The 15269-nt window shown below is 41.1% G+C and overlaps 1 protein-coding gene across 2 annotated transcripts in view; it reads right to left on the reverse strand.

Moving 5' to 3' along the window:
- The window catches only part of LOC131125050 (leucine-rich repeat and immunoglobulin-like domain-containing nogo receptor-interacting protein 3), a 41033-nt gene that overhangs the window by 17429 nt on the left and 8335 nt on the right, over positions 1 to 15269 (reverse strand). The window contains exon 1 of one of the 2 annotated variants that reach the window (XM_078791613.1): positions 13265 to 14340. The exons of the other annotated variant lie outside the window; for it this stretch is intronic. The gene's annotated coding sequence lies outside the window, so the exon portion shown is untranslated. Of the gene's footprint in view, positions 1 to 13264; positions 14341 to 15269 lie in introns of those variants that run through there. 2 annotated transcript variants of the gene reach the window in all.

The raw sequence follows: 15269 nt of genomic DNA on the forward strand, positions 1-15269 counted from the left end.
CATCCGTCCTTTTTATATGTCCCTTATCCTCACTATGGTGAGGGTGAAGCCTAACCATTCACACTCACATTCATACCTATGGACAATTTGGAGTGGCCAATTAACCTAGCATGTTTTTGGAATGTGGGAGGAAACCGGAGTACCCGGAGAAACATGTTTTCCTGATCTCCTGACTGTGGCCAACATGCTAAACACTCGTCTACCGTGTGGTCGCCATAATCTGTTAATAATAATAATAATAATACAATAATAATAATTGTTATTAATAATAATATAATAATGATATAAAATGAAATATAAATAATAATAATAATAATAATAATAATAATAATAATAATAATAATAATAATAATAATAATAATAATAATAATAATAATAATATAAAGTGTTATGTTTATTCTATTCATAGTTCATGTTGGAATTTCTTTTGATACATGGCTCGATACTGAAATATCAATATTTCAGATACATCAGCATTTGTGTTTATTCTGTAATAACTTTGCTCAAGCAAAGAGTGACCTACAGTGTTTTAGTATTAGCTTAGCATAGGAAGCCATATGGTTATGGAGCCATATGTTTTCTTTGCTTAGGTATTACGTCTTTTGGTTTTCCATCGGCCCTCTCAGACTGCTAATCTCAGTCCTAATCCACAAACACTATTTCTGACATGTGACATCACATTTTCCCGTCCAGGTCCTAATGAAGTCATGTGACCAGAAGGTTCACGGGTCGCAGAGTTATCATAAATCTCCAAAGCAGAGGCCTATTTGACTTAGTCGGCAGACATTAGTAGCATACCACCGGCTAAAAGGGGAGCAGATTAGTTTACATCCCGACAAAAGTCACCCACACATTATCACTAAATTTAGATCAGTTGCACATATATTTACCTATGTCGTAGACGCCTCGCTTGAGCTTTTTAAATGGACTGCCAAGCCTCAATGAGCCATAAGTCATAATCACAGAAAAACAATCAGATGAACATAGATTATAAAGGGCGGGCCTGTTATGCACAACAAGAAGAATGAGTTGTGATGTGTTTACATGGAATGAGTTCCAGCCTGTGTGATACAGTAAAGAAATGATGAAAAGCCCATTACATAGATCAGAGGTATGGCAACATGCCAGCTGGTAGGCATGGCCAAGACTTTTAAATCTGCTACATGCGCGACTGAAGCCACGCAAAGCTGTTCAAATTGTGCCAGCATTTGCAAAGAAATTAAGGTCCGTTTACAGGACAGGTGTATTGAGAACAAGGATTCGGAGACAAGTGTAGAGATTATTGCGCTATTTTGTGAAGTGAGAGTAAAGGAGTTAATAACAGATTGAAGATGAACTTTATTTAAAGTCAGATATTTAATCAAAAGTGACCGAGCAAGCACCAATCATTTGGAGTGATGCACAAAATTAGTCTCGCCCTTGAGATACCATCAGCCTTTTTATTACTGGTGTGGATAGAAATAGCTTATTAATTATGTACCCTCGTCCCTCGTTTATTGCGGTTAATTGGTTCCAAACCTGACGGTGATAAGTGAAGTATCTTACTGCTTATCTTCACAAGGGTAGCAGTATGCTGGAGCCTATCCCAGCTGTCTTCCGGAGAGGCGGGGTACACCCTGGACTGGTCGCCAGCCAATCACAGGGCACATATAGACAAACAACCATTCACACTCACATTCATACCTATGGACAATTAACCTAGCATGCATCTCCAGGTCTTCCTGATCTCCTGACTGTGTGGCCTACATGCTAACTCAATATTAATACATGGAATATTTTTGTAGTTAGAGCGCAGAAAACCAGTTCATGACTTTTTAGATGGGATTTTTAACATTATTACACCCCTATTAGTCACAATTACACCAGTACACGACTCACACGTCAGTATTAACAGTGTTATAGTCTCATTACTGTAACATTACTGTAACATTACTGACAGAATACTACTCTGCTGTCGCTGTTTATGGTTAAGGAGAGGCTCACGATGCACTTCAATGGCTTTTTTTTAAACAAACAAAGAACACATTAAGTGAACTTTCACACAGGATCTGCTGTAGGACACTCTCTACACTGCAAACCTGCTGCTAGCACTCAGCTAAAGGTCAAATATAGCCTGCTGATGTTACACGTTACTTCCCAGACATTGCTAACACAACAAGTCACAGATACAGTGTTAAACTTCATATCTTTTGAATGCCTTATATTTGTATTTCTGATATTGTATTTCTGTTAATGTAGCCTTAGGCCAGGAATATGTACAATTTATTTAATTATGCATATTTTTATTACAAATAATCAACCATACTGAACTATGATATAGCGGTCATTCCTTCCTTTTTCCTTTTCTACCGCTTTTTCCTCACGAGGGTCGTGGGGGGTGCTGGAGCCTATCCCAGCTGTCTTCGGGCGAGAGGCGTGGTACACCCCGGACTGGTGGCCAGCCAATCACAGGGCACATACGTATAGGCAAACAACCATTCACACTCACACGATATAGCGATCATTTATTAATTAATTACATTTTGAAAAACAGCAATAGAGTGAGGGCACAATTTTCGAACCACGATGAAGCGATGACTGTAGCCCATAGTAGCCGAAATGTCATCCATATTCTCACAAATTCTACTTCGAACCTGTAGGAGGCGTTCAGTAGCCACAAAACCCAATCATCGCACTCACATTCACGGTTTTAGCTGCAAATTAATAGCACCATTCGCATCGACATTGTGGATCACACAATAACATCGTGTGTGCATCGACTAAATTCTGACCAGTTTGTGTATGCTATCCCGTTTTACGCAAGACCGTATATCCTTATTTTCAACTATGTAAGGTGGCGGTTCATCAAAAATAACTAGCGGTAGCGGTTGAATTATTCTAATTACATTGCACCAATCGTTGTATAAATACTTGCTAATACTTACGAACACCTCTCCATATTGATTAATGAGATGTGTTTTCTCATGAAACTTATTATTCATTAAAAATGAATTAACAAAAAAAAACAGCAGTGGCATTTTATTGTTCCTTGAGTACATCATTGTAATAAATAATAAACGCAGCGTTTAATCTTGTTGGGCAGGATGATAGATGAGCTGTCTTGAGAGCAACAAAAAGATACAACACATTTGTCATGCTAGTTATTTTTCCGAGGGTTAAGACAGGTTATAAAGAGAGGTCACTTCCTGTCTGAAGGCTAATGAGGGTCCTGATAACAAAACAGAGCGGCCATCCCAGAGGCTGCTGATTGGGAAGTGAAATCACGTTCAGTCACAGATTGCGGTGATAGCCGAGCAGGCGTTGCAAAGAAAACTTTTCCCTGCAGACATTTCACCTGAAAGGCAACAGCCCCATTCTGACCTTGTGTGTGTGTGTGTGAGAGTGTGTGTGTGTGTGTATGTGTGTATTTTTACAGCCCCGTAGAATCAGAGCAAAAATAAATTAATGCAATATCTTTGCTCATTAGGTATGTGAAAGCCATGCCACTGTGAATGAAAAATGAGTGCAGCAGTGTGTGTGTACGTATATGCGTAATATAACAACAATATGTGTGATGGTGATATTCTTCTCTCAGCTCATGGAAATAGAGAGCGTGATGGATGGAACAGGAGGGAACGAGTCACTAATGATGGACGAAGGTCAGAGCAATTCCACAGTTAATGATGCAAATTAAGCCTGACCCTCATTCGGCTGCCACAGGAGGGACCTCGGAATCCTGCTGTTGCTCGATAACACTGTCTGAACCTTGCAGCAAAACTCAAGACTCCAACTGAGGTGATCTTCCATGTATTGCACACGGCGCTAAAAGATGAGTGTCCTAACAGTCCTCATAAGAAAGGAGGAACATGTACATCAGGGGTCTCAAACACGCGGCCTGTGGGCCACATGTGGCCACTAAATTGAGGCCCCCGCCTTGATATGAAAGTTTAATGTTAGTGCGGCCCGCGCAAGTTTGATACGGATGCTGTATGGTATCATGTACCCAGAAAAAATTATTACGTTTGATTAATGTTCATGTTAAAGGTTAAATAACTGTTAATAGTTATCCTCCCTATCCGTGTGGAAGTGGTAAGTTTTGGGCTATTTAAGTTTAAAGGAAATAACTTGAAGGCTACCGTTTAGGTCGCTAGCTCTCTAGTTTGCGAGTTAGCATGTGTCTCAAGACCCTGCAGTTGCGCAATATGTTGTAAATAAAAAAAGTATAAATGTGACTATAGCCGTGTTTTGTCATGTCTACAGGGCTCTAATAATGCTTTGTTCATTTTAATCTGAAATAAATAATATGTGGTTTCTTGAGTTTTTATTATTTGCCGTTATTATTATTATTATATTTATTTATTTATTACTGATTGATTTTCTTTATTCTTGATTTGTTTATTTATTTTTCATCTTATTTTGTGCAGAAAAATTAAAATTAAGATATTTGAGAACAGTGGAATGTTTTGTCAGAGCTTTTATTGTAGAAAATCGGAACCAAAGCACTGAAAAAGTTTGTATATTTTTCTGTTTTTAATAAATAATTTTTTTTTTTTTTTTTTTGGAAAACCTGATGCGGCCCAGCCTTGCCCAGACCCTAGCTCCAGTGGCCCCCAGGTAAATTGAGTTTGAGACCCCTGGTGTACATTTTTGCGTAGTGCCTTCAGTGGAAATGTAGATGTGATCCCGAGTACCCGAGTAAACAGTACGGAGAAAATGTGGAGGGAGATGGGAAGGGGAGGGAAGCAGCGTGACAGCTTTTCTTCGCTGCAAGTCTTTGAAAAGCAGCATGGTTCCAAATTCACATTGCAGCAATTTTTTTAATGGGTATGTTCATATGGCTTTGACATAAATCCATAAAATAAGTATGCAATCTAAAATATTTCCCTGAAAATGAATGAAAACCATACACATGCACAAATGCACAGCCAGGCAGTCATGAATAAAGCATATATGAAAAGAGATGATGTGTGTACCCAGGAAATGTGGCATGTCGGTGCAGGTATTGGTGCAAGCATGAGCTCTGCATACATGGCAAGGATGTCAAAAGCAGAGTAATTGCACTCCTTCATGGATAATGGTGACCCTGTTAGCCCGGATGCTTATTGGCTGCCTGTTTCTCTCATTCTAGTGGCACGACCAATGGGAGCTGTCGCTAACCGCTTCAGATGTGGGTATGAAGGGGCAGGATGACGAGAAAGGAAAGACAGACAACCAGAGGTAAAGGCAAAAAAAGAAAAAAAAATGGCTGGATGATGACGTGAAGAGAAATGGAGGGTGACAAGGAGAGATGTGGAATAAAAAGATAGCAGCGGATGTGGAGGAAGGGGGATGAATCCTTTTGTACCGAGGAAACAAAGGCTTCAGCTTGGTGTTATCAGCACTGGGAGAGACTTGCTTGTACAACACCATCACCACCATGTAATAATGTGGTCCTTCATGTGGAGAAGACCGATTTTCCTGCATCCTCTTCTCACCAAAGATCCCACAGGAGGACACACAAACACACATCCTGAGACAAACAGAGTATATGAGTGTGAATGTAAACACAGCAGAGCAAGAACACTGAGAAAGAGTAGGAGGAGGAGGCGGGTGAGGGATCTCCGGGGAGGAAGTTTCTGTAAAGGTCAGAAAAGCAGTTGAGCAAATAAGAGATGCTGCAGGAGCGAGGATGTATAATGGGGGGGGGTAGAAAATGGGCAGGATGGAGAGATTAAATGAAGGATGAGCTATAGCGGGAGACAGCGTGGCGAGAGCTCGGGGTGATAAACGGTTTTCCTGGTATTGGGAGGGTTGCATTTGTGACTGACAGTGGCCTGGTGATGTTATCGCAGCTATAAAGTGGAGCAGTGCGGTGACGGACCCGATTAGCTAATCCATGTCCACAAACTCCGAACCATATAGAAGCATATTAGAGATCCTAGTTACACTTTCATCGGGCTTAGATGTGCCAGTCACAACATTAAGCACACATACACAGTATCAGACAATCCATCAAAACACTACTCGCAAGGAACCAATAAATATTTTCATGTTGTTTTTATTAATTCACATTCATTCATTCCTAGGCTGCACAGTGGAGGAGTGGTTATAGCACAGGGCACATAGCTAGGAGACCCGACTTCCAGCCTTGGGCATCTCTGTGTGGAGTTTGCATGTTCTCCCCGTGCATGCCTGGGTTTTCTCCGGGTACTCCGGTTTCCTCCCACATTCCAAAAACATGCTAGGTTTATGGTGTACCCCGCCTCTTGCCCGAAGACAGCACCCCCGTGTCTCTCATGAGGATAAGCGGTTGAAAATGAATGACAGGATTACCCCAAGAGAACAGCAACGAGTCATCCAAGAGGTCACAAAAGACCCCACAACAACATTCAAAGAACTGCAGTCCTCACTCGCCTTAATCAGTGACTCTACCATAAAAAAGACAACGGGCAAAATGATCTGCATGGCAAAGGTTCCAAAACGAAAACCACTGCTGAACAAAAAGAACATTAAGAATCGTCTTAAGTCCTCAGAAGGACTTCTGGTGTTGTACCAATAGCTGCTGAACCCAACTTTATCTGAGTTATAGCAACCCCACTCCCTGTATGCACACTCTATAATGCTACACAGACAAGTGCTTTTGCTCCATGACTTACACAAAATAAACAACCAAAAAACGTTGGAAAGGCGTCAGGCTTCAGCAAGTTTGTCGGCTAGTCCAGCTGCATACTGGCCCATGTTCAAATGCCGCTGACAGATTAAAATGTATTTATTTTGCTGGTAGGGAATCAGGAACTTCAACTACTTGTGCCTGATGTTTTCCTCGCCAGGAATTGGAAACCAATGTAGCTTTCCCTTACACCTGAGGAAACACTTCCTGGGAGACAGCGCTAACACCGTAAACAGAGGAGCATATCTGGCCTATAGCGCAAGCTGATATATAAGGAAGCCCGGCAATCTGTGACATCACAAATTGCCAGTGTTAGGAATCCCTCTAAAACCGAGCATGGGGAGACATCCTAAACTTCTTTCAGGGCTCACTTCCAAATGCGTAAACTTCATTATCTGAAACTTTGGCATCTTTTAACACGAAAATACAACAGTTTAAGTGTGACAAACATGCAAAAAAATAAGGGGGCAAACATTTTCACACCACTGTATGCTGATTCGCTACGAGGGAGTTTACACAGATGCACACAAGACTTGAGGCGCTGAGCTTCAAACTAAAAAAAAAGTTCAATATTAGCTATAGCCCAACTTTAAACACGTTTTGTCACAGAGGACAATGTAGCTGCAGCCCTGACTACAGAAAAGATAACAGACAGTAAGATTTATCCCCTGGTTGAGCATCCGCTCGGAATTGGATCCGACTGCAGCAATGTCACTGTAAAGCACTCCAACTTGAATCAGAGTAATACTTAGCCACTGATTTTTCAAAAATGATTTCCCCCCTAAAAAGTAGACACGGTGGTAAGGGGGGACAAGCTTCCCTGGGAGTATATTTGAACAGCAGGGTCCTTGAGCTGAGAGAGGAATCCATGGGGCTCTGCCACTGAAGACACACTGCAATGATGGAAGTTCTCCCAGGGGAACATTCGGTTAAAATTCAAGGACTCTCACCGTCCCGCGTTTGCGTTCCCGCTAATACTTTCTCTCTCCCTCTTAGCGAGGTCATGGCTGAAAAGTTTCAATGATGCCTCAGGAGGCCTGGAATAATCATCCGAGTGTGCATCTATGTGTGTGTGTGTGTGTGGTGTTGTGCATGAGAACACTGCATATGCACACGACAGAGGATGCATCACGGCTTGTTTTTGGGGGTGGCACCCAGTATGCACAGTAGAGCCAATGTAGTAGCTCATAATGTTTACAAGGACCTGCTGGCAAATCAGGTTAAAAGGTCTAAGGGGGGAAAAAAACTCCCCCCTTAGGGGTGCAATGGTACTGAGACTAATAGAAAAAAACACAAGGGGAACTTGGGAAAAAGGCGAGCTTAGACAAAAAACTCAAGAGTCCCGACAAGAAGTAATATACTATATACGTATATTACTATATTACTGTATACAACAAGAATACAGACCGTGAAGGCATCAACAACTTCTTGGCTAACCTTTACAGCAGGGGTCTCGAACATGCCAAATGTGGCCCGCAGGACACTAGTTTGAGGCCCCCGCCTTGATATGAAAGTTTAATGTTAGTGCGGCCCGCGCAAGTTTGATATGGATGCTGTATGGTATCATGTACCCAGAAAAAATTATTACGTTTGATTAATGTTCATGTTAAAGGTTAAATAACTGTTAATAGTTATCCTCCCTATCCGTGTGGAAGTGGTACGTTTTTGGCTATTTAAGTTTCAAGGAAATAACTTGAAGGCTACTGTTTAGGTCGCTAGCTCTCTAGTTTGCGAGTTAGCATGTGTCTCAAGACCCTGCAGTTGCGCAACATGTTGTAAATAAAAAGAGTATAAATGTGACTATAGTCGTGTTTTGTCATGTCTACAGGGCTCTAATAATGCTTTGTTCATTTTAATCGGAAAAAAATAATTTGTCTACCCACCAACAAGTTTTTATTATTTGCCGTTTTATTATTATTATTATATTTATTTATTACTGATTGATTGATTTTCTTTATTCTTGATTTGTTTATTTATTTTTCATCTTATTTTGTGTAGCAAAATAAAAAGTAAGATATTTGAGAACAGTGGAATGTTTTATCAGACCTTTTCTTGTAGAAAATAGGAACCAAGGCAAAGTTTTTTAAATTTTTTTGTTTTTAATAAATGCGTTTTTTTTTTTTTGAAAACCTGATGCGGCCCAGTCTCACCCAGACCCTAGCTCCAGTGGCCCCCAAGTAAATTGAGTTTGAGACCTCTGCTTTACAGCCTTTAGATGACAATTAGAACATTACCACAACAGTATTGTAACATTTCACAGTGACATGAATTATGTTTCCATTATTTGTTATGGGGAATATGAACAGAAAACAGCCTCCTGGTGTTCATCCTCAGTGGATCCACAATATAAGCCGTCAAACACTGAATTACAGACTGAGAAATGGGTGGTTAGGTTAGGTAGAATAAGCTGTTGAAAATTGTCTTCTGCATGTTCTGTGCTCAAAGCTATTCAGTAGAAATCTGCAAAACAGCATCTGTAATCACCATGACAACCTTGGGGACTTGTACTGGGAGAAGCATGAGCCTTTAAAGAAAAACACGCTGAGAAGATGTGCGCTCACACACATACACACACAAACACACACACACAGATAAAAAAACGTACATATCCCAAATATAGAGATAGAGAAAAGCAAGCAACGGATGGAAGCCGCCTTCAATCTTCTCCCATCTGCTTTGTATGCAGTCCTTCCCAAGGACAAAGACGATGAAGAATCGGTTGTGTCCTATTGTGATAGCGAGTGAACTGCGAGGAGAAACCATCTAAAAGAAAGGGTGGGTATACTGTGTAGAAAAGGCCGCAAGTTGAAAATAGCCCGACTAGAGTGTCTCCAAAATAATTCCATTTCCTCCCAAGCCTAATTTTCTACCACGGGGGTCTGAATTATTCATTCTGGACCAATGACATGCAGGCAAGGGGACAGAGAGTCATTGCTCTATTTTGATTCACATAATAAATTCATGAATCAATGTTGAAACGGAGGGAAGAATGATAGCGGAGGGAGGCTACCGAGGGCTCAGGTCAGGTTGGGAGTTCTCAACAGGAAGTCGTAGAGATGAGGCAGGAGCACGAGAGAGGAAGGTTGCCAAGATAAATACATTAAAGTAGCTTCTCCGTGGAAATCCACTCACATCATGTCGGCACAGGCGGATTAGCGCGGTGTGGAGCTGATTGGTTGTCACAGAAACCAAAGTTGAGTACGACTAGAGGATGTGAGTAGTTTGCAAAAGAAATGGCATCCAATCGATTATAGAGGAGATACAACCGTCAAATTGCATCAGTCCTCTTGAAATAAATGGCAGTGACTTTAACAAACTGGGTCAAACTGAGTCAGCTGGGGGGGGGGGGGGGGGGGGGGGGCAAAGAACACAAGCTAATGAACAACTCCAGGCTCACTCACTTTCATTCCATCTTTGTCAAGATTTGAACGCGGTCTATGCCCTCTGTTTTTGCCTGCAAAAATTACATTTGATTAATGTTCATGTTAAAGGTTAAATAACTGTTAATAGTTATCCTCCCTATCCGTGTGGAAGTGGTATGTTTTTGGCTATTTAAGTTTAAAGGAAATAACTTGAAGGCTACCGTTTCGGTCGCTAGCTCTCTAGTTTGCCAGTTAGCATGTGTCTCAAGACCCTGCAATTGCGCAATATGTTGTAAATAAAAAGAGTATAAATGTGACTATAGTCGTGTTTTGTCATGTCTACAGGGCTCTAATAATGCTTTGTTCATTTTAATCTGAAAAAAATAATTTGTCTACCCACCAACTATATGTGGTTTCTTAAGTTTTTATTATTTGTCGTTTTATTATTATTATTATATTTATTTATTTGTTACTGATTGATTGATTATTTATTTTTCATCTTATTTTGTGTAGAAAAATAAAAAGTAAGATATTTGAGAACAGTGGAATGTTTTATCAGAGCTTTTCTTGTAGAAAATTGGAACCAAGGCAAAGTTTAAAAATTTTTTTTGTTTTTAATAAATGCGTTTTTTTGTTTTTTTTTTGTCTTTGTCAAGATTTGAACGCAGTCTATGTCCTCTGTTTTTGCCTTGCAGGCAAAACCAAACTGATTTGTTATACAGGACAAGAAGTCTCCATCTGATTTAAAACTGGAGGCAAACAAGAGGTCAAAACGCGGTGGAGTACATGATACAAGACACTTTTAGAACTGAAAGCGGGAGCCAAGAACAGAAGGATTGCATTTGAAAAGAAGCGGCTAACCTTTCAGCACCGTGTAATCTCAAGCAGGTAGCGAGCGCGTTTAGCCTGTGACTCAACAATTGGCTTCTTTATTATATTTGACACATAGAAAGGACAAAGCAACACATATGTGCTTGCCTTCCTAAGGGACCTCCACATGGTTCCAGATCTGCAGGGAGGGTGACACATGTGTGCCTGTGTAATTGTGTGTGTGTGTGTGTTTGTGTGTGTGTGTGAGGGCAATCCGATGGTGAACAGTCCCCGGGCTTCTGCAAGCCTGTTTGTGCAGCAGCGAGGCAGAAATAATGTCTGAATCTGCGCTCCCTCAGAGCAAAGTGTGTGTGCGTAGAATAGGGCGCCGGTGCTACAGGACATTACAGAAAATCTGGCCATCCACGTTGAAGGAAAAAATAGTAGCATCATAAAAAGGTTGTAAAAAAAAATCCTTTTATTCTGATGATGTTAAATACAAACACATTGTTCAGTCATGTTCACTGTTGATTTCAGAAGGGAGCAGTGGGCAGCGCTAAAAAAGAAAATAATACTTGGATCATTAAAATCCCATCTGCAGGGTCTGAGTACTCCATCACAGTCTTCTGATGAGGCATTGCAGGAAAACAGAATTTCTTTTTTTTTTTGTCTTACGGGTGAACAAAGTGAGGGATCAGAGGAGGAATCAATAACAAAAGCGCATTCATTAAAAGAGTCCTTATGGATCCCAAAGCTGTTCATCTACTGGGAGTCCCACTTCAAAGTGCCACGGAGGAGAATAGCAAAGCATGGAAGTGTGACTGATTGACCCTGTGTGGTAGACAGACTACTTTATCGCTCTTGGCCAGAAGTCATGTGGTTAGAGTTAATGAATAATACCCCACCCCGCTGCCGTAAGGTTCAGGTGCACAGATGGCATTAGATTAATTAAATAGACACACAAACACGTACACGTGCATACGTTCTGTAATCAGGTCTTCAATTGGTTGCACACTTAAAAATACAGCACAATACATTTCTCTATAACTCCAGCATAAGTAACCTTTTTGTACATGTTGATCATCAAGATGATCATTCCTCCCGCCAGTTATTAACACGTGATGTCACAGCAGGTTGTTCTTGTCGTATTCTCAAATAGATGCAGGGTAAATAAGTAACTAGACATCATGCACAATCTGAGTAAAATGCTGCAAACAGGCACTGTTCTTGCATGTGGAAATCAGCCACATGTGGATTTCAACAAATGTTTTGATTAAGATCAAAAAATCATTAAGTTAAAAAAACAACAAAGAAATGTGGCTGCAGAGTCTTCGCACCAGAGTCTTCGCACCCCCCAATTTGCAGTTTAGCAACAACAGGCAAACTGTATACAAAAGCAGGAGGACCTATTATGCTTTTCCACTTTTCTTAGAATGTTGTATTCTCATATTAAACGATGCCAAAGTTTCACATAATGAGGTAAGCGCATTTAGAAGTGAGCCGTGAAAGAAGTTTGGGATGGCTCAAAATGCTTGGTATGAAAAAGCGTGGTAATATTGCCCCTTTGTGATGTCACATAGGGGCGGACTTCCTTATATGGACGTGGCTGTAAGCCGGATAAGCTATGCTCCGTTGCTAGCAATGGCTCGTATGGGAAAGCCACAAACCAGAAGTCCTTTTAAGCTCTTGCGAGTGTGGGTGGAATACATGAAAGCAGACCGTTTTCGCGGGAACCACAAAATCCAAAGAAATACAGCTGAATAGGTGCAGATACTGGAAGAACTAAAAAGCTTTGTGTGCTGGTTGTCGCGTGTCACTGCTCTATGAATCCAAAACTCAATACAAAGGGCAGAAAAATGAGCATAATTGGTCCTCTTTTTTGGGGCGGCACGGCGGTCTTGTGGTTAGCGTGCAGACCTCACAGCTAGGAGACCAGGGTTCAATTCCACCTTCGGCCATCTCTGTGTGGAGTTTGCATGTTCTCCCCGTGCATGCGTGGGTTTTCTCCGGGTACTCCGGTTTCCTCCCACATTCCAAAAAAAACATGCTAGGTTAATTGACGACTCCACATTGTCCATAGTAGGTATGAATGTGAGTGTGAATGGTTGTTTGTCTATATGTGCCCTGTGATTGGCCGGCGACCAGTCCAGGGTGTACCCCACCTCTCGCCCAAAAGACAGCTGGGATAGGCTCCAGCACCCCCGCGACCCTCGTGAGGAAAAAGCGGTAGAAAATGAATGAATGAATGGTCCTCTTTTTGATTGGAGCTCTAAAAAGCTCACAAAAATTAAAAATGGGGATTACTTCATAACAGGAAACTCTTGCTTGTCCTCATACACGTTCATCTAAATGCTCCAACTGTATAAATGCCCAATTATTCAATAAACAATAAACAAATATACCACACCCTTTGGAACAGATTAGTAATGGAACCTGAGGTATCACTGTAAACAGAATAGATAACCTTGTGCTGATCGTTCCAGATGGAAGTCTGGAAGGTTGCAGTAACTGCCTCGTATTATGAAGTGATGACGACCGAGAGCATTGCAGTGTGAAAAGAGCTTGAAGTGTGACGGCGCCTTTACACATATTCTGAAAACAAGACAATATGCTGGATTTTAATTGGACATTAACACATCAAAATCCTTTGCTTGAGCATATTTCCGTGAGGAGTTGCTATGGTGACGCTAACTGTTCATACTTTCTCCTGAGTGAGAAGAAGTAATGCAGTGTAATTAGTAAAAATGTTTTTTTTTTATAGTTCAAGTTTGCTTTTAATCAAGTTTTTGCTTTTAATCTTTTAAAATTGACGATTCTTGTGGGACGATGGGCGCTGAGCCCTAAATGATATGATGATGAAAACATCAACACTCCCACAACACAACAGAGAAGCATAGTGAATCTACAAATGACAGATTGCTGTTGTAACTCCTGGCAATCAATGCAATTACCACGCTATGGTTGCATCTCATCTTGCTCCGTTTATTCATCAAAAGCTCACAGACAGTGCAGTCTCGCATCACATCAAAGAATGCACCAATTCCCTGCTCCACTCGCAGCAGGCGGAGGCTGAGGTCTACATGTGGAACAGGCTCTTGGTGATCTCTAAACAGCATGCATCTAATTAATCATTCCAATTTATGTTTTTACCATTCCTGAATGGATCAGTCATACAATATGTGTGAAATTACCAGGAATGATTGGAATGATAATCCTAGGTAGTAGACACCAGGACTCGCAATATAACAACACCATTTAAAGGTCAGCTTGAAGGTCAGTATACTGGCTGGTACAACGTGTCCATGACTGAGGCAAAACTATGCATTTAAAGTATTGTGAATTTTGGAATGTACTTATTTGTAAAATGATGAATTAATAATTGATGTGCGCAATGCTGTAGTCATCTAAAGTGAGCAAGAAGGTTTGTTTACCAATTTACTGGTATATTTTAGCATGTTGGAAATGTACAAGTCTGGTTATTTACGTACACACCCAAACACATAACCATATTTTTGCGTCCATGTGGAGATGATAGGCAAAAGAAATTTGTTATTATGAGATATCCGCCTATACATGTGGACAGGGCCCGAGTGTACTGCAGTTGCCTCAGTGTATGACATTCATTCATTTTCTACCGCTTATTCTCACGAGGGTCGCGGGGGTGCTGGAGCCTATCCCAGCTGTCTTTGGGCGAGAGGCGGGGTACACCCTAGACTGGTCGCAGTAAGATTTCAGTTGTAAAAATGGCCTCTTACTAGCCCGGGATAGCCATAGCCTCTGAAACGCTCTTCAAAGCTCTTCAAGTTTATTTCACCAGACAGTCCAACAGTATCCCCCCACCCAACGATCCACCCAGCCCCTTTTACCCGTGAAGAGCCAACCATAATTCCCCAATAAGAGGGTGAGGCAATTTATCTAAAAAGTACCATATTTACAATTTCAACACCCTTCCTTTAGGTTACAAAAGCCTTTCAATATTACCACACTTACAGTGAAGAAAATAAGTATTTGAACACCCTGCTATTTTGCTATTTCTCCCACTTAGAAATCATGGAGGGGTCTGAAATTTTCATCGTAGGTGCATGTCCACTGTGAGAGAGATAAACTAAAAAGAAAAATCCAGAAATCACAATGCATGATTTTTTAACAATTTATTTGTGTGATACAGCTGCTAATAAGTATTTGAACACCTGAGAAAATGAATGTTAATATTTGGTACAGTAGCCTTTGTTTGCTATTACAGAGGTCAAACGTTTCCTGTAGTTTTTCACCAGGTTTGCACACACTGCAGGAGGGATCTTGGCCCACTCCTCCACACAGATCTTCTCTAGATCAGTCAGGTTTCTGGGCTGTCGCTGAGAAACACGGAGTTTGAGCTCCCTCCAAAGATTTTCGATTGGGTTCAGGTCTGGAGACTGGCTGGGCCATGCTAGAACCTTGATATGCTTCTTACGGAGCCACTCCTTGGT

Source organism: Doryrhamphus excisus, linkage group LG6 (assembly GCF_037039965.1).
Source record: "Doryrhamphus excisus strain RoL-2023G ecotype Guam linkage group LG6, RoL_Dexc_Guam_v1.1, whole genome shotgun sequence".
Taxonomy (NCBI): Eukaryota; Metazoa; Chordata; class Actinopteri; order Syngnathiformes; family Syngnathidae; genus Doryrhamphus; species Doryrhamphus excisus.